Genomic DNA, 20,382 nt, shown 5'->3' with positions numbered 1-20,382 from the left:
AATGTGTTGAAGCAATGCAAAGAAAAGAATTTGGTTTTAAATTAGGAGAAATGTCATTTCATGGTTTCCAAGGGAATTGTTCTTGAACATATAATTTTGTCTAAGGCAATTGAGGTAGACAAGGCGAAAATTGATCGTATCTCTAACCTACTTCCACCTAAGAGCATACATGACGTGTGATTATTCTTAGGACATGCTGGATTTTATAGATGATATATAAAGGACTTTAGTCATCTTTCTCATCATTTATGTAATCTCCTTCAAAAGGATATACTATATGAGTGAACTGAGCAATGCCAGAAAGCTTTCATTAAGCTCAAGGTTATGTTGAAATCCACACTTATCATGCAGCCACCCGATTGGAGCATCCCTTTTGAGATTATGTGCGATGCGTCTGACTATGCTATTGGGCCAGTGTTAGGCTAGAGAAAAGAGAAAAAGCCCTATGTGATTTACTATGCGAGTAGAACTTTAAATTCTGCACAAGTGAATTACTCTACTACGGAGAAGGAGCTCTTAGCCGTAGTGTTTTCTTTGGATAAATTTGGGTCATACTTAATTGGATCCAAGATCATCATTTACACTGATCATGTGGTGTTGAAGTACCTTCTTTCTAAGAATGATGCTAAGCCCCGCTTGATCAAATTGATCCTTCTACTCCAAGAGTTCAACATAGAAATACGAGATAAAAAGGAAGTAAAGAATGTAGTGGATGACCATCTCTTTAGGCTTGATCTTTATTTCCCTTAAGCCGAATCTGATAAACGACATGTTCCCTAACGAACAATTATTTAAACTTTCCCAATTACCTTGGTTTGCTGACATTGCAAATTGTCTTGCAATAGGTTTCACGCCAATATATTGGACTGTACAAGATAAAAATAAATTCTTCATCGAGGTACGTAATTTTTTATAGGACGATCCTTATTTGTTTAAATATTTCTTAGACCAAATTCTAAGGAGATGTGTGCCAGACAATGAACATCAGAGTATTATCTCCTTTTGTCATTCTTAAGCCTGTGGTGTCACATTTTTGCTAAAAAGACCATGACTAAAATTTTACAGTGTGGCTTTTACTGGCCCACTATGTTCAAAGATACTCATGAGTTTTGTAAAATTTGTGAGCATTGTCAGAAATTGGGAGGATTGTCCCATCGAAATATAATGCCACTAAACCCAATTCTTATCATTGAAGCATTTGATTGCTAGGGCATCGATTTCATAGGACCATTCTCCTAATCATTTGAAAACATCTACATATTGTTGGCAGTAAACTATGTCACTAAGTAGGTCGAAGCGATCCCATGGCGGAGCAATGATCATCAAACAGTCATTAGATTCTTAAAAGAAAATATCATTTCCCAGTTCAGAATGACTCGAGCCATCATTAGTGATGGAGGGTTACACTTTTGTAATAGGCCATTCGAGAACTTAATGATGAAATATGACATCTCTCATAAGGTGAGTAATCCATACCACCCGCAGACAAGCAGGCAAGCTGAGATTTTCATCAGGGAAATTAAACGAATTCTAAAAAAAACGGTTAACCTTGATCATAAGGACTAGTTAGTCCGCTTGACTAATACTTTATTGGTTTACTGTACAACTTTTAAGTCCCCCATTTGAATGTCTCCTTTTATACTAGTCTATGGGAAAGCTTGCCACTTGCCTGTGGAGTTAAAACATAGAGCCTACTAGGCTATTAAAAATTTGAATTTTAATGTGGACAATGCTGGCTCGCTGCACGAACTTCAATTAAATGAACTCGAAGAAATCCAAAACGACACTTATGAAAACTCGAGAATTTATAAGGACAAGATGAAGGTGTTCCATGACCGAAACATCCTTTAAAAATCATTCATAACCGGTGAAAAAGTCCCATACAATTCTCGGTTACATCTTTTCCCAGGTAAGCTTTGATCTCGTTAGACCAGTCCTTTCACTATTACTAGTGTCTATCCTCGTGGGATCGTTGAGGTAAAGAATCTGACGAATGGTAATATTTTCAGAGTGAACGGACACTGTCTATAGACATTTGTTGAGAAGTTTGATTTAAAGGATATGTCCATACCTCTGATTGATCCTGTCTATCATGATTGACCTCCTAATCTGAAGGAGGTGTAATTAGGTTTATTGCTTTCATAAGATTTAAGATTACAATAGTTTTTTATTTTCAATAAGTTTAGTCTCCATGCTAACCCATCTATATGTTGAGAACTTTGGAAAAGCTTCAATTCTCTTTCTTCAAGTACTACCTTTCCATCACTTCTCCTTTCTTTTTGTTGTCTCATGTGCATCGTATGCTTATATATTTTCATTGAGGACAATGTAGATTTTAGGTTGGGGGTGTGGATTAGGTAAACTAATCAGTATTTTCTTAAGTCTTCGAGCAAAAATTGTTGAAAATTTTCAATTTTTCAAGTAAAAGAACTATTTGGAAAACAATAGTTTATGTAAATAAGAATGCTTTGAGTATGATGATAAGATAGAGATTGAACTCTAAATTGTTGGAGTTTGATCAACTGAGTAGACTATCACTTAAGTTCCTTCATTTAATTGATTAAGAAGAAGTTTGAATATCATATTGATCTAAGTCAGAAGACACTTTCAATTTGCTTTCTATGAATTGTGCTAAAATTTCTGATTGTTAGTATGTGAATCATTGATAGATATTGAGAATTAAGTCTGGAGAATTTTATCCACCTTAAAAAGATGAAAAGAACTAGTTAAAAAATAGATAGATCGATAAAAAGGTCATTTATGATGAAATGACTAGAAGAGAATAAAAAGAATAAAAAGTTTGAAAAGAATGAAAGATGAAAAGACTGAAAAGAATGAATAAATAAAAGTGACCATTGATATAAAATCAAAAACTGAAAAAAGAAGAAAAAGGAGATAAATTCGAAATCAACACTTGATTATCAACCAATCTTGAAGTGATGAGCATGACTAACATTATGAAATAATAGTACTTTTATGGAAGGTAAATTGAAATTCACTAAGCACATTGGAAAAACTTGATATATGAACTTATGCTCCTAAGTGATTGATAAAGAACCTATTTGATTGATTACTCATGTGATTTGGCTTTAGGTTTTCAAAATTTCACTCTTGCTTCTTTGGATTATACTCATTCATATTTGATTGGACAAACGATTATTTTTTAAAAGCAGTTTGAGCATTGAGAATTGAGGATTCTTTCATACATGTTTTGCTCGAGACTAACAAAATACTGGTTGGGGGGTGTGTTGAGTGTCAAGTATTACATATTATCCCCTATTTATATCTTGGTTTTATGAACATGATAATTTTTAATGGGTATATTTTATACATGTTTGTATTGCGAGGTGAATCTGAGAACTTGGAATGAAAAAAATGTTAGAAGTATGAATTTTGTTAGTGCAGTTTTCTGATGGACCCTTCTTAGACCCTTGGATGCCTGCACATGAAACAAAACAAGGAAGACCTCGAGTAATGCAGGGGACCCTCTGATGTCAAAGTCAGGGATCTAAGTCTTTGTAGAAATGATCTTTAGAGGAAAAGAGTCACCACCGTACAAGAGTTTTTGAGTTATGTTTCAATGCGTACCTTTCACCATTTAGGAGCTTCCCAATTTATACAAGAGGGAAGATCATGGTTGGAAGATCTTTTTTGTTAGAGGGAAGATCACACCATCGGAGATCTTGTTTAGTAGAGGGAAGATCACATCGTTAGAGATCCTTTCTGTTTCAAGACTCCTCGTATCTTGGAGCTCTTCCCAAGATCATTAATGTCCGAGATCTTCGGAATTCTAACCATATCTCCCGGGATTCAAGGAGAGATCCCTGGTTGTTTCCCTTGGATGGGAGCCATGTCTCGGTAAACCTGATTATTCTGTCCATCCCATAGATAAGGTCGGATGGTAGAGAAAGACAATTCTTTAGAGACAGACAATACCTAGCTATCAGTAGGTCGATATCATTCCAATGATGACATTGAAGAAGAAAGTTCTCGATGTTCTTGACTCCAATAGTCTTTAACCACTTTTATTGGTCTTGACAGCCCTGTTATACTGTTCTTCGAGAAAGCTTGTCGAGGGTTATGACGACTTATGGTCATGCAGACCTATCTTATGGTCGACCCTTCTCTGACAGTGGCTATCTTTCGAGTAGCTTAGCTCATTGGTTCATGCTGATTGTTGGTTCGACCTCTTTCATGAGTCATGCCATTTTTCCCATAATAGTAAGCCCCTTACTTTTCAGTCTGTTGTACAGGCTCAGAAAGTAGGTTAGAAGCTACTAGGTCGAGCTATTCTGCCATAAATGCTGAGTATGGTGGCCAGCATGGGAGTTGAGGTGTGTCAGCAATCATGTTTGATGTAGTCAAAGTGGTATGTTGTGGCTCGAGACCATGCAGACTGTCAGGCCGTCTTTTCACTACTTGACCAATGAGAGAATGCGCGTTGCCATTTCGCAATAATAGGGTTGAGTGATGAACTGGGTTGCGCCAATGTTGAAACGGGGTAGTCAAGGGGACATCGTACGAGATCTACATTAATGGGGGCGTTTAAACGCTCCCAGTGGCTCCCCTACATATACAAAGCCCTAACCCTTAGTCGAACCCATTTTCATTTTCCCTTTGCGTCTTCCCTTATAGAATCCTTTAGCCGCTGCACACATAGGTCATTTCTGGTGACTTAGTTTTGTGGAGTTAGCGACGAAAGGGTGAGATCTTTCTTTATCGGTGAGCTCCACTCATTTGCCTCACCCCCTCCCTTTCTTCTTTTCTTCTTTGTTTCCAATTTTCGGCATTCGTAGGGTTATCTGCCATGTTAGATTCGCTGAGCTCATGGGAGGGGGTCTCCAGCGGTGACAGTGGGTCGAGTAGCCTTCACCCAATGTCGAACCCACCATCACCATTGGTGATGATGAGCGATGCTGATTTCTAAGAGTCACAGTCGTCATGGGTGTTGGAAACATCCCCGGCAAAATGGCTGGTTAGGGTTGAGTGCGACCTACCTGTTGACGGGGACATAGGCGAATTCATTGGGGAAGATGAATAGGAGGAGAGGGGTCTCATGAGGTCGTCCCTCAAAGAGGCTAACCTAGCTCAGATTTAAACAGGGATACCATATACCCGAGTCGATTGTCCTCCGAGTCCTCTCACTAGATGAGCTACCCACCCATCCTCTTGGGGGAGCAGTTACCATCTTTTAAGTCGCCCTTCAGTGCAGCCTGAGGCTCCCTCTGTAGAGCATACTGAGATGGGTACCCACTAGTCTGCAGTTGGCTCTGGGATAGTTGATTCCCAATGCTTGGAGAGAGTTGATCGACTATTCCATCCTTTGGTCTGACCTCAAGTAGCCTGACCTTACCATCAATGAGTTCCTCCACATGTACCAAGTGAAGCCTAATAAATTTCATAAGGGCTGGTATTACCTCTCCACTTAGAGGGGCATTGGAGGGGACATGGTCACAAATGTCTTGACCTCCAATAAAAACTAGAAGGACAGGTGGTTCTGGGCTTGGCTGTTGAGAAGTATCGGGCTTGACTTTGCACCGTGGCTTGGTTCCCACCGCATTCACTGCTCCAGGTCAGCTTTCGTTAGACTTGACTCTTTTTAAGTCGTTTCTCAATTGGTTGATCTCTATTTTTCTTAACTGTTCATGCATGTTATAAGTGCTAAAATGATGAGCACACTTTAGTTGTCAAATTTCGTAAAACCAAAACAACTTGACAATAAATCTTCAAGACCGGTCCATAATCAAGAGAAGATCAAGCTTAAGATCAAGAGAAGATTAAGCTTAAGACCAGTCCATACTTAAGAGAAGATCAAGCTAATGATAGACTAATGTTCAAGAAAAGATCAAGCTCAAAGTCAAGATGAAGTCCGAGACTTAGTTCAAGTCAAAGGAGATTAGATATTTGATATATCTTAGGTGGTATAAAACCCTAGAAAGACCTTATGACTAGGTGTTTTCAAGAATATGTTATTTTGGGTTTTTATGCTCATTTTGCTTAGAATTCGGCCAACCCAACTTTTAGTTCAGCTAGCTTAAGCTTTTTAGGATAGCCCTAATTCAAGCCCGAAGTAACAACTAATTTTTGTTGCAAATTCGGCTAGCCCGAGCTTGAAATTTGGCTAGCCCGAGAAAGTTCGGGTCAAATTCCATCAACATCACCTTTTTGGAATTTGGGTGAATTCAACTAACCGAAGGGAAAATTCAACCAGCCGAGCCAAGGTGTTCGGCCAGCCGAAGTTGACCTCGATCTAGCCGAATTTTGGATAAATTTTATTCCACGCGATCCGAAGTCTGTTAAATTGAATCCGGTTTACTCGGGCTAGCCGAAGATTCAACTTATTTGCCTATGAATCAAGTTCCTCTCTCATTCCAAATTACTTAAGTTAATTATCAAAATCCATCTACAAGAGAGAGAGAGAGAGAGAGAGAGAGAGAGAGAGAGAGAGAGAGAGAGAGAAGCTCAAGTTATTAGCAAGCAATTGAATGGTATTTATAATTTAATTTATAGCTTTTTCTTTTAATTCCCTTAGTCTCAAAACTTTCAAGTTTGATTATAAAGAGAGTAAACTATAATATTCTTTTGAGATTTAAGAGAATTGATTCAAGTAGTTTATTGGGTTTAACTTAATTAAAATCAATAGAACCTTAGACCCTTTATATTTGACTGAACAAGGAACAATCTACATTCAAGAAAGAGGTTCTATTGCTACAAGCTTCTTATACGTCTTCTACGGTGAAGATAAGACATCATACCAGCTATATAGTTGTTGTACACGTGGGTCTGATAACAAGTTATGTGTTATATCCAAACCATCCATCCATTTAAGAGCTTGTTTTTACTGCTTGAAAAGAAAAATAAGACATATTTAATTATTAGGTGGACAACACTGTAAAAATATGTTCCCTGTGGCATGGCCCACTGTAATCATGGATGTGAGATTTTCTATGGCATTCACATCCACCGTTACAAGCACGTGTGCTGACATGGAACACTTGTATGAGATTTAATCTTTCCATCAAATGGACCACATGGATGGATGGTAAAATCCAGTTAGATGGACAGATCGGATCTTACACACATGTTCAACATGTTGTCATATGTGCCTGCTTTTTGAATAGACATTTGGCCCACCCGAGTTCCCACATTTCTGTGATGGGCCCGGCTTCAGCTTCATGTGGACTAGTGAGCTTACATAAGGCCCTGCTTATGAACACCTGTGAGATACGTATTCATATATATCTCAAAATGGATAGATTGAGTTTGGGTGTTTACCGAGTGTTCGTCAGCCTATATCGCTGAAGATAGACAATACTTTTGCCATTGACTTGACAAAGGACTCTAAACACTATCATAAATCTAAGCACATTAAGATCAAGTATCATTACGTCCGTGATCAAGTGAGAGATAAGAAGGTCGCCCTCAGCTACATTCCTACTAAGGAGATGATTGCTGATCCCATGACGAAACCTATAGCTAGAGTTCTATTTCAGGTTCACGTCAGGCAGATGGGATTGAGGAAAGCTTGAGTGATGTACTTGTTTTATAGTACTTTTGATCTTTCATTAATAAATAATACATTCCACTTATTTAGTATTGAACACTAATATAAACTAGGTAAGTAGATCATCAGCATTTACCTTGAGATCATGTAGGATTTCTATATTTGTCGGCAGGCCAGTCACCCACTCGTATGGGTTGACCAACCTTGAATGTACAATAGATGTACATTTGGGGCCATATTTATACATTGAGATACAAACTTTTCTTTATTGTAAATAATAAAGGATGAGGATATGAGTGAGTTGTATCCACCTACAATCTTTTAAGATTGAAGATGAGACTGATAAAATCAAATAACATAATCGCACCATTCATTTTTCATGCGATCAATGTTATGGGTTAAATTTATAGCCAGGTTATGAGGTTATGAGATGAGTCGTACCTCATGTAGAATGACCTGCGTATTGTAGACCCGACATTCAACTAGTATTGTCTACTTTATGACGTGGATTGTAGCCAGGTGCTGGGACCTTTTTACCTATATATTGCTTCGATTCGATCCAATCATTACAATGTGCGAGTAGCCAGTCCTGTAGGTGACTCTTTGTGTCCTTAGCTACCCTCCTCTTGTGTATATGAGGATGAGATTGAATGTCGCTACTTTAGTGTACTATGACAAAAGGTCCTTGATTGACCAGACTCAGTTACACTAGGAAAGCGGCTTGTTTAATTCCAAATTACACATCTGCGTGGGGAAGATCCTATGACAACTACACCAAGTTTATAGAACTATAAATATGCACTTGAAGACTTATTTAACAACAATAGCAAGTTATTTTTATTAGACTTTTGCAAACAATATTTTTCTTAAAAAGCGCACACACACACACTCTCTCTCACACACACAAACACACACACACACACACACATATATATATAAGTATTGCTTTAAATTGGTTTTAGTTGAAGTCTGTGAAAAATCAAGTTTTCAGAATAACTCGATAAGTTGGATAAGTGTGTATGTTGGCCGAGTACTCTAGATCGGGAGTTAACTCATTCGGTGTGATCATACGGACTAGGACAGGCATTATAAAGCTTGGGTTATTGAGTACTAGTTAGGTGGTCACTTAGTACTTAAGCACCTGTGAGAAGATTATGGTGATCTAGCTGGTTCCATGCCTCTGATTCTTTTAATTGTGATGTTTGATCTTTGATTGTTATTAGGTGAGTTAGATGGACAAATTTTTTATGCCTATCCCATAATGTGATTGAGTGGGAGATGTTGGACGTAGGCCAGTGAAACAGCTATGACTAAATCATGGCGTAGATATAAGACACATACAACAGGTGGGCCCTACAGTAAGGTATCACATAAACCTCGATGGATTAGTGGATCTACGAAGTCGGGCCTTATGCAAGCTTGCTGAAGGTGAAATCTAACGTTCATATGAATACGTATCTCACAGGTGTTCATAAGCAGGGCCTTATGTAAGCTCACTAGTCCACATGAAGTTGAAGCTGTGCCCATCACATAAATGTGGGAAATCGGGTGGGTCAAATGTCCATTCAAAAAGTAGGCACATACGACAACATATAGAACACATGTGTAAGATCCAATCTGTCCATCTAACTGGATTTTACCATCCATCCATGTGGTCCATCTAATGGAAAGATCAAATCTCGCACAAGTGTTCCATGTCAGTACACATGCTTATGGGGGTGGATGTGAACGCCATAGCAAATCTCACATCCATAGCACATTGAGATCAAGTATCATTACGTTAGTGATCAAGTGAGAGATAAGAAGGTCGCCCTCAGCTACATTCCTACTAAGGAGATGATGGCTGATCCCATGACGAAACCTATAGCTAGAGATCTATTTCAGGTTCACGTTAAGCAGATGGGTTGAGGAATGCTTGAGTGATATACTTATTTTGTAGTAATTTTGATCTTTCATTAATGAATAACACATTCCATTTATTCAGTATTGAACACTAATATAAACTAGGTAAGTAGATCATCAACATTTACCTTGAGATCATGTAGGATTTTTATTTTTGTCGGTAGGCCGGTCACCCACTCGCACGGGTTGCCCAACCTTGAATGTACAACAGAGGTACATTTTGGGCCATATTTATACATTGAGGTACGGACTTCTCTTTATTGTGAATAATAAAGGATGAAGATATGAGTGCATTGTACCTGCCTACAATCTTTTAAGATCGAATATGAGACTGATAAAATCGAATAACATAATCGCATCATTCATTTTTCATGCGATCAATGTTATGGGCTAAATTTATAGCCAGGTTATAAGGTTATGAGATGAGTCATACCTCATGTAGAATGACCTGCGTATTGTAGACCCGATATTCACCTAGTATTGTCTACTTTACGACATGGATTGTAGCTACGTGCTGGGACCTTTTTACCTCTAGATTGCTTTGATTCAATCCAATCATTGCAACGTGCGAGTAGCCAGTCCCGTAGGTGACTCTTTATGTCCTTAGATACCCTCCTCTTGTGTATATGAGGATGAGATTGAGTGTTGCTACTTTGGTGTACTATGATGAAAGGTTCTTGATTGGCCAGACTTAGTTACACTAAGAAAGCAGCTTGATTAATTTCAAATTACACATTTTCGGGGGGAAGATCCTGTGACAACTGCACCAAGTTTCTAGAACTATAAATACGCACTTGAAGACTTATCCGCCGGTAGTAGAAAGTTGTTTTTATTAGACTTTTACAAATAATATTTTTCTTGAAAAGTACACATACACACACACATACAAGTATTGCTTTTAATTGGTTTTTGTCGAAGTTTGTGAAAAATCAAGTTTTTAGAATAACTCGATAAGTTGGATAAGTGCGTATGTTGGCCGAGTACTCCAAATCGGGAGTTAACACCACCCGGTGTGGTCATGCGGACTAGGACAGGTATTGCAAAGTTTGGGTTATTGAGTACTAGTTAGGTGGTCATTTAGTACTTAAGCACCTGTGAGAAAATTACGGTGATCCAGCTGGTTCCACGCCTCTTGATCGTGATGTTTGGTCTTTGATTGTTATTAGGGGAGTTAAATGGATAAATTTTTGTGCCTATCCCACAATGTGATTGAGTGGGAGATGTTGGATGTAGGCCAGTGAAATAGCTGTGACTGAATCACGGCGTAGATATAAGACACATACAATAGGTGGGCCCTACAGTAGGGTATCACATAACCTCGATGGATCAGTGGATCTACGAAGTCGGGCCTTATGCAAGCTCGCTGAAGGTGAAATCTAATGTTCATATGAATACGTATCTCACAGGTGTTCATAAGTAGGGCCTTATGTAAGCTCGCTAGTCCATGTGAAGTTGAAGCCGGGCCCATCACATAAATGTGGGAAATCAGGTGGGTCAAATGTCCATTCAAAAAGTAGGCACATATGACAACATATAGAACACATGTGTAAGATCCAATCTGTCCATCTAACTGGATTTTACCATCCATCCATGTGGTCCATCTAATGGAAAGATCAAATCTCGCACAAGTGTTCCATGTCGGCACACATGCTTGTGGGGGTGGTTGTGAACGCCATAGCAAATCTCACATCTATAGCACATTGAGATCAAGTATCATTACGTCAATAATCAAGTGAGAGATAAGAAGGTCGCCCTCAGCTACATTCCTACTAAGGAGATGATGGCTGATCCCATGACGAAACCTATAGCTAGAGATCTATTTCAGGTTCACGTTAAGCAGATGGGATTGAGGAATGCTTGAGTAATGTACTTGTTTTGTAGTAATTTTGATCTTTCATTAATGAATAACACATTCCATTTATTCAGTATTGAACATTAATATAAACTAGGTAAGTAGATCATCAACATTTACCTTGAGATCATGTAGGATTTTTATTTTTGTCGGTAGGCCGGTCACCCACTCGCACGGGTTGCCCAACCTTGAATGTACAACAGAGGTACATTTAGGGGCATATTTATACATTGAGGTACAAATTTCTCTCTATTGTAAATAATAAAGGATGAGGATATGAGTGCATTGTCTCCTCCTACAATCTTTTAAGATTGAAGATAAGACTAATAAAATTGAATAACACAATCACATCATTCATTTTTCATGCGATCAAGGCTATGGGCTATAGCCAGGTTATGAGGTTATGAGATGAGTCGTACCTCATGTAGAATGACCTGCGTATTGTAGACCTGACATTGACTTAGTATTGTCTACTTTACGACGTGGATTGTAGGCACGTGCTGGGACCTTGTTACCTGCAGGTTGCTTTGATTTGATCCAATCATTGCAATGTGCGAGTAGTTAGTCCCATAGGTGACTCTTTATGTCCTTAGGTACCCTCCTCTTATGTATATGAGGATGAGATTGAGTGTCGTTACTTTAGTATACTAAGATGAAAGGTCCTTGATTGGCCAGACTTAGTTACATTAGGAAAGCAGTTTATTAATTCCAAATTACACATTTTCAGGGGGAAGATCCTATGACAACTGCACCAAGTTTCTAAAACTATAAATACGCACTTGAAGACTTATCCGCCGGTAGTAGAAAGTTATTTTTATTAGACTTTTACAAATAATATTTTTCTTGAAAAGCACACATTCACACACACACACATATATATGTATTGCTTTCAATTAGTTTTTGTCGAAGTTTGTGAAAAATCAAGTTTTCAGAATAACTCGATAAGTTGGATAAGTGCGATGTTGGCCGAGTACTCCAAATCGAGAGTTAACACCATCCGGTGTAGTCATGCGAACTAGGACAGGTATTGCAAAGTTTGGGTTATTGGGTACTAGTTAGGTGGTCATTTAGTACTTAAGCACCTGTGAGAAGATTACGGTGATCCAACTGGTTCCACGCCTCTTAATCGTGATGTTTGGTCTTTGATTGTTATTAGGCGAGTTAGATGGACAAATTTTTTGTACCTATCCCATAATGTGATTGAGTGGGAGATGTTGGACGTATGCTAGTGGGGCCCCCTGGTGAGCAATCACTAGTGGGTGGGTCCTATATGTTTATGCTTCTTCCGGCTTTTTACTTTCTGTTGAAATTTCAAATACAATTTTGGATTTGATTTTAGATATGAGATAGGGAGAAGACTAGATAATCTAGTCTCATCCCATCTCCTTCCTTTCTTATTAAAAGGGATGAGCTTTTCTTTTGTAAAAGGCAATCAATCATAAGAAATACCGAGAGTATACAGAGAGATAGCGTGCACAATAATCTGTCCATTTTGGCTTGTCCTTGGGATGATCTAATCCATAGATCGTGATTCGGGGCCACCTATACCATAGGATCAGAGGTGTGAATAGATCCATCTGCTCCAGTAGTAGATAGGTAGGCCATTGGAGCATTAATCTTCTGCTTTGTGAGGGTTCTAAAACTTGTGTAGACTATCAGATCTTGAGGGCTCACCTTTCATGCTTCCCTACAAGATCTAACGGTGAGCCCTGAAGATCTGATGGTCTACATGAGTTTTGGAACCCTCACAAAGCATAAGATTAATGCTCCAACGGCCCGCCTATCTACTACTAGAGCAGATGGATCTATTCACACCTATACTGTAGGTTTAGAGGTGTGAATAGATCCATCTACTCTAATAGTAGATAGGCGGGCCGTTGGAGCATTAAACTTCTGCTTTGTGAGGGTTCTAAAACTCGTGTAGACCAACATTATCAGTCTTATCTTTAATCTTAAAAGATTGTAGGTGGATAAAACTTACTCATATCCTCATCCTTTATTATTCACGATAAAGTAAAGTTCGTACCTCAATGTATAAACATGGCCCCAAATGTACCTTTCTTGTACATTCAAGGTTGGTGAACTTGTGCGAGTGGGTGACGGGCCTGCCGACAAAAATAGAAATCCTATATAGTCTCAAGGTAAATGCTGATGATCTACTTACCTAGTTTATATTAGTGTTCAATACTGAATAAATGGAATGTGTTATTCATTAATGAAAGATCAAAAGTAATACAAAACAACTACATCACTCAAGCTTTCCTCAATAGCATCTGCCTGACGTAAACCTGAAATAGATCTCTAGCTATAGGTTTCGTCATGGGATCAGCCATCATCTCCTTAGTAGAAATGTAGCTGAGGGAAGGTGAGCCCTCAAGATCTGACGATCTACACGAGTTTTGGAACCCTCACAAAGTAGAAGATTAATGCTCCAACGGCCCGCCTATCTACTACTGGAGTAGATGAATCTATTCATACATTTGATCCTACGGTATAGGTGGCCCCGGATCACGATCTATGGATTAGATTGTCCCAAGGACAAGCCAAAATGGACAGATTACTATGCACACTATATCTTTCTGTATACTCTCGGTATTTCTTATGATTGATTGCCTTTTATGAGAGAAAAGCTCATCCCTTTTTATAGGAAAGGAAGGAGATGGGATGAGACCAGATTATTTGGTCTTCTCCCTATCTCCTATCGAAAAATTAAATTCAAAATTGAATTTGAAATTTCAACAGAAAGTAAAAAGCCGGAAGAAGCCTAAACATATGGGACCCACTCACTAGTGATTGCTCACCAGTAGGCCCCACTGGCCTACGTCCAACATCTCCCACTCAATCACATTGTGGGATAGACACAAAAAATTTATCCAACTCGCCTAATAATAATCAAAGACCAAACATCACGATTAAAAGAATTAGAGGCGTGGGACCAGTTAGATCACCGTAATCTTCTCACAGGTGCTTAAGTACTAAGTAACCACCTAACTAATACTCAATAACCTAAGCTTTGCAATGCCGGTCATAGTCCGCACGACCACACTGGATGCAGTTAAGTCCCAATTTGGAGTACTCGACCAACATATGCACTTATCCAACTTATCAAGTTATTCCGAAAACTTGATTTTTTACAAACTTTGACTAAAACCAATTTAAAGTAATACTTATATATATATATATATATATATATATACTTTTTAAGAAAAATATTATTTGCAAAAGTCTAATAAAAATAATTCAATACTGCCGATGGATAAGTCTTCAAGTGCGTATTTATAGTCATAGAAACTTGGTGTAGCTATCACGGGATCTTCCCCACGCAGATGTGTAATTTGGAATTAATCAAGCCGCTTTCCTAGCGTAACTGAGTCTGGCTAATTAAGGACCTTTCGTTATAGTACACTAAAGTAGCGATACTCAATCTCATCCTCATATACACAAGAGGAGGGTAGCTAAGGACACAAAGAGTCACCTATGGGACTGGCTACTTGCACGTTGTAATGATTAGATCGAATTAAACCAATTCTGTAGGTAAAAAGGTCCCAACACATGGTTACAATCCACGTCGTAAAGTAGACAATACTAGGTGAATGTTGGGTCTACAATACACAGGTCATTTTACATGAGGTACGACTCATCTCATAACCTCATAATCTGGTTATAAATTTAGGCCATAACATTGATCGCATGAAAAATGAATGGTGCGATTATATTATTTGACTTTATCAGTCTCATCTTTAATCTTAAGAGATTGTAGGTGAATACAACTCATTCATATACTCATCCTTTATTATTCATAATAAAGAGAAGTTCATACCTTAATATATAAATATGGCTCGAAATGTACCTCTCTTGTACATTCAAGGTTGGTCAACCCGTGCGAGTGGGTGACTAGTTTGCCGACAAAATTAGAATCCTACATGATCTCAAGGTAAATGCTGATGATCTACTTACCTAGTTTATATTAATGTTCAATATTGAATAAATGAAATGTTTTATTCATTAATGAAAGATCAAAATTACTACAAAATAAGTACATCACTCAAGCTTTCCTCAATCCCATCTGCTTGACGTGAACCTGAAATAGATCTCTAGCTATAGGTTTCGTCATGGGATTAGCCATCATCTCCTTAGTAGGAATGTAGCTGAGGGCGACCTTCTTATCTCTCACTCGATCACTGACGTAATGATACTTGATCTCAATGTGCTATGGATGTGAGATTTGCTATGACATTCACATCCACCCCTACAAGCACGTGTGCCGACATGGAACACTTGTGTGAAATTTGATCTTTCCATTAGATGGACCACATGGATGGATGGTAAAATCTAGTTAGATGCATAGATCGGATCTTACATATGTGTTCTACATGTTGTCATATGTGCTTGCTTTTTGAATGGACATTTGGTCCACCCGATTTCCCACATTTATGTGATGGGCCCAGCTTCAGCTTCATGTGGACTAGCGAGCTTACATAAGACCCTACTTATGAACTCCTGTGAGATACGTATTCATATGAATGTCAATTTTACCTTCAGCGAGCTTGCAAAAAGCCCAACTTCGTAAATCCACTAATCCATCGAGATTTGTATGATACCCTACTGTAGGGCCCACCTGTTGTATGTGTCTTATATCTACGCTGTGATTCAGTTATAGTTGTTTCCTATGGTATGGTCCACCAATTCAAGTTTGAGATTATGAAATTGCTTGGGTGACCTTCTTATCTCTCACTTTGATACCATTGTAGGGAAGCGCGGAAGGTGAGCCCTTAAGATCTGACGATCTACACGAGTTTTGGAACCCTCACAAAGCAGAAGATTAACGCCCCAATGGCCCACCTATCTACTACTGGAGCAGATGGATCTATTCACACCTCTGATCCTACGGTATAGGTGCCCCCAGATCACGATCTATGGATTAGATCATCCTAAGGACTAGCCAAAATGGACAAATTACTTTGTACACTATATCTTTCTGTATACTCTCGGTATTTCTTATGATTGATTGCCTTTTACGAGAGAAAAGCTCATCCCTTTTTATAATAAAGGAAGGAGATGGGATGAGACCAGATTATCTGGTCTTCTCCCTATCTCCTATCCAAAATCAAATTCAAAATTGAATTTGAAATTTCAACAGAAAGTAAAAAGCTAGAAGAAGCCTAAACATATGGGACCCACCCACTAGTGATTGCTCACCAGTGGGCGAAGTATACCTTCTAAACTCTTTTAGGTTTTTCTTAAATAGCCTGTTAAAATCTCAGTTTAGGTCTTGTTTGAGATAACTTGAAAATCTTAGTGTGGGTTTGATTGTGATAGCCCGTGAAAATCACAAGAATTATGTAAGGTTGTTAAGGTGAACCTGGAAAAACCTTTTCATAATGAAAATTAAAATTATGAGGGAAGCAATTTTAGGAGTGGAGTAAGTGTTGATGTTTTTAAAGCACCAAACCACTATAATCCTTTATGTTATGTGGTGAATGCCTTTATTTTATTTGTAGTGAATGATTTTATTTAATTTCAGATTGAGTGGTGAATGTTGTAATATTTTAATTTACTCTTACAAGTTTGAGGTTTTAATTTTAAAGAAATTCATGAAATAAGATTGTCCTACCTAAAACTTTAAGTGAGGTTGTCATACAAATAATTTGAAATCAACATTTTAATACTTAAGCAATTGAGATCTTTGATTTATTTACATATTCATCACTTAGTTCAATTATTTGGTAGTCTTATTCACCCCTCCCCCCCCTCCCCCCCTCCCCCCCCTTTGTATGACACCTTAAGCTCTCCTTTTTAAGTGGTATCTGTCACGCTCAAAACCCGGAGATCAAACTCATAGGAATCCCGATCACCGAATCCGGTGCCGATACCCCATTCTCGGCTTAAAGCACTCAAGCTCCAGATTCTGATCCTGGGATCCTATAAGGAGGATTTTTCAACATACATTTATCTCGTAAGAAGCATAACCACAAGTTTACCCAAATCACAAAGGCAACCTCATCATCATATATTTACTAATATAAACTTTGAATATAATGCTGAAAGGGAATACATATGTCAAATAAAATCAAAGCTCCAGAAGATAGCTGCACGTTCCAAGCTCGACACTGCTGCAACATAATGCCACCTACACGTATCTATCATGCATAAGCTCATAGAAAGCTTAAAGGGTAGTGTAAATGTGTGAGCAGTATTGTAACGCCCTGAAATTCAGGGGTCGAGCATAACTCAGCTCTCGAGTTCCAAAACATCACTTATGCAACATATTTAATGATGGATGTATGTTGACTGTATTAGTGCATAAAACATGGAATAGATTAAGCCAAAACACAAATATAATTCAGGGATAAGTGAATAAAGCAAGCGGAAGACTTATAGAAAAATATGTGTACAAGTGTAAATCCCTGAAGTACATATACAAAACAGGTCGTATGAAAGTGTTACTTATCAAAATTATAAGTATCAAGTTACATCATTTAAATTCCCAAAAATAATCCCAGCATCCCGCGCATCAGACCAAGGCTCGCTAGAACCCGTCTGAAAACTGCATATAGGAGAAAGCAACCTCATCATCATCCATCTCCTGCTCTGCCTCAGAAGTCGCATCCACATCTGCAACATCAGAACCTAAGACAGAGTCTGGTGGGTGTTTAACATCGCCCCAGAAACATGGGAGTGAGTGATCAACTCAGTGGAATAATAAGGCACTGGTTAACATGTTATCAGTTCAATCAAACAGTAATGATAAAGCAGAACAATTAAATAAATCCTAAGTACTCTTGTTAATGCAGGGATGCATGCAAAATGATGCGTGCCCTCACGCGTACACCCTCAGCATCTTCATCTTATGTTACGCATGACACCACCTCAAAGTGCGCCACATCTACAAAGCACATGCAAATGCGGTGCATGGATATGATTACCAAGTTGTTATTAGTCCATTTCATACAGCAGGATCGGGAAGCTAAGATACCTTCCTCATGTCACCATCCAAACAGTGATCCATTCTAGGGTCGTCAATCCTAGTCGTCTCATACGATCGTATATTTGAGGTCGTAGCAAAGGGCTCGTCACCAATCAATGCACGCCTTTCATTCCATCGTTACTACACCAAGGCTTGTCACCTCAATGCGGATCCAGGCATGCTCGAGGTCACTACAAAGGGCTCGTCACCAATCGATGTAGGCCGACAGCACGAATATAGTGTCCCATACCACCATAATCAGCTCACGAGTTTAGTTACTCACTGGTCACTACGGGGAGGCTCGTCACCCTAGCGTAGGACGACAGCTTGACCACGGTGTCCCATACCACCATATCCGGCTCATGAGTCTTAGCGGATCAAGTACCATGGTTAATAGGATTTCACTGGTAAGTTCGGTACCCTAGATTCAAACAGTAGCGTCTATACATGGTGAACATACATCGGACAATCGGGTTATTTGACGAACTCGACTAGCACGAGCGCACGTTGAGTTGAGCGACATAAAGTGTGCAAACACTCCGCGTGGCCAAACCACTGCCGCCGACTCTAATACGACTCGGGTTCGTCTAATACGTCCTACGTGGCAAAAGCAACCTCAACCATGATCATGAAGCAGATTACCGATTTCCTGGACTAATGCATAGTCCCAAACATATTACACTACAACATATATTCATATGGAATGTAAAACAGTAAGGGAACAACAACTTAATTCAAGTGGTACTCAAGCATCTGAAGAATATCAACTTAACATAAATGTAAGCATAAGTAATGCTTGAATTGAAATAACATGGAATGTAACTTGCATAAAGGAAATCATGCACATCAATAGGAGTGTTGAGAATCACTTCTCAATGCCCTCAATTAGTGTAATAAGTTACACTTTAGATCATTCATGCATTTCTACAAACACTTAGAGCACATGGAACAACATATATGACGTATGTTGCAATACACACCTTTGGACAATTTCTTTTACCAAGGAGTCGTCATACATGCATCTAGCACACATACATGACAAATAATCATGGCAAAGACAAGTGCGTATTTTATACATATACGGTACTTTATAAATACACATAGAATACACAAATCTCAATTTAACGCATGCATATCAGGAAAACAACGTAAACACAACATTTGGCTTGTGAAATCTCATCCATAATAAAAATAAATCATTAACTGGCATTGAAAGTCTTGAAAACCATAACCTATACACTTAAAGTCCGCACCTTAAGCAAGGAAGGAAACACCGAACTGATTTAGACGAGTTGTCTTCATCAACGGCGATAGAATACCCTAAAGCAAGGATAGAAATGAGATACAACAACACCAAGACTAATCTAAGCTCTAACACTGATTAGGGTTAGGTTAACTTACCCCAAGATGAACTCAAAACCGTCAGAAGAACGATTCAAAGTGAAGGTTCAAAGATGTAGAAGAATAAGAAAGAATCCAAGATGATTCACCAACTTATCTCTCACTTTCTCTCTCTTTTCCACTCTCTTTCCAAGCTAGGGTTAGAGAAAATTCGTATGGAAAAGAGGGCTAGGGTTTAAGGACTATAAATAGGCCTATTATGGATGAAAATAACCCCAGGGCCAAGGTATACTTAGGGTATAACCAAAACCCGACTCTCTTGATCCAACGAAGCACTTCTGGTGGGCCAAATACCACGAAAGGTCGGACTTAAGCTCACTGACCATGGATCTAGGTCAGGTTGAGTTTTCGTACCGACCGGCTCTTCAGATTAGTCATAGCGGACCACACTCAATTTAATGGTCACGGAATCTCGATCAGGTCCACAAGCACAAGGATATGCCTGGGCCACCTTCCCTGATCAGAGGGTAAAATTGGGTCAGAATCCAACGGTCAGAATGCTTAAAATCGTCCCACAAGCGACACGACTCAGATTTTATAAAAACTTATTAAATATCCAACCGTTCTCACACTCTTTACTCCGAACTCAAACAAATCGACCCAGAACATCACATGGACTTAATTTTCAAGGTGATGGTCAAGCCCAACATAGTGACCGCAATAGCCTAATATCATCGCTATCGGACTTTCGACACGCGGTCCAAGTCCGATCCAAATCTTCCAAAAATTCTCCAAAACAACTGGATTTAGTGATGG

Source organism: Magnolia sinica, chromosome 2, assembly GCF_029962835.1.
Source record: "Magnolia sinica isolate HGM2019 chromosome 2, MsV1, whole genome shotgun sequence".
Lineage (NCBI taxonomy): Eukaryota > Viridiplantae > Streptophyta > Magnoliopsida > Magnoliales > Magnoliaceae > Magnolia > Magnolia sinica.
This window is presented reverse-complemented; position numbering follows the sequence as displayed.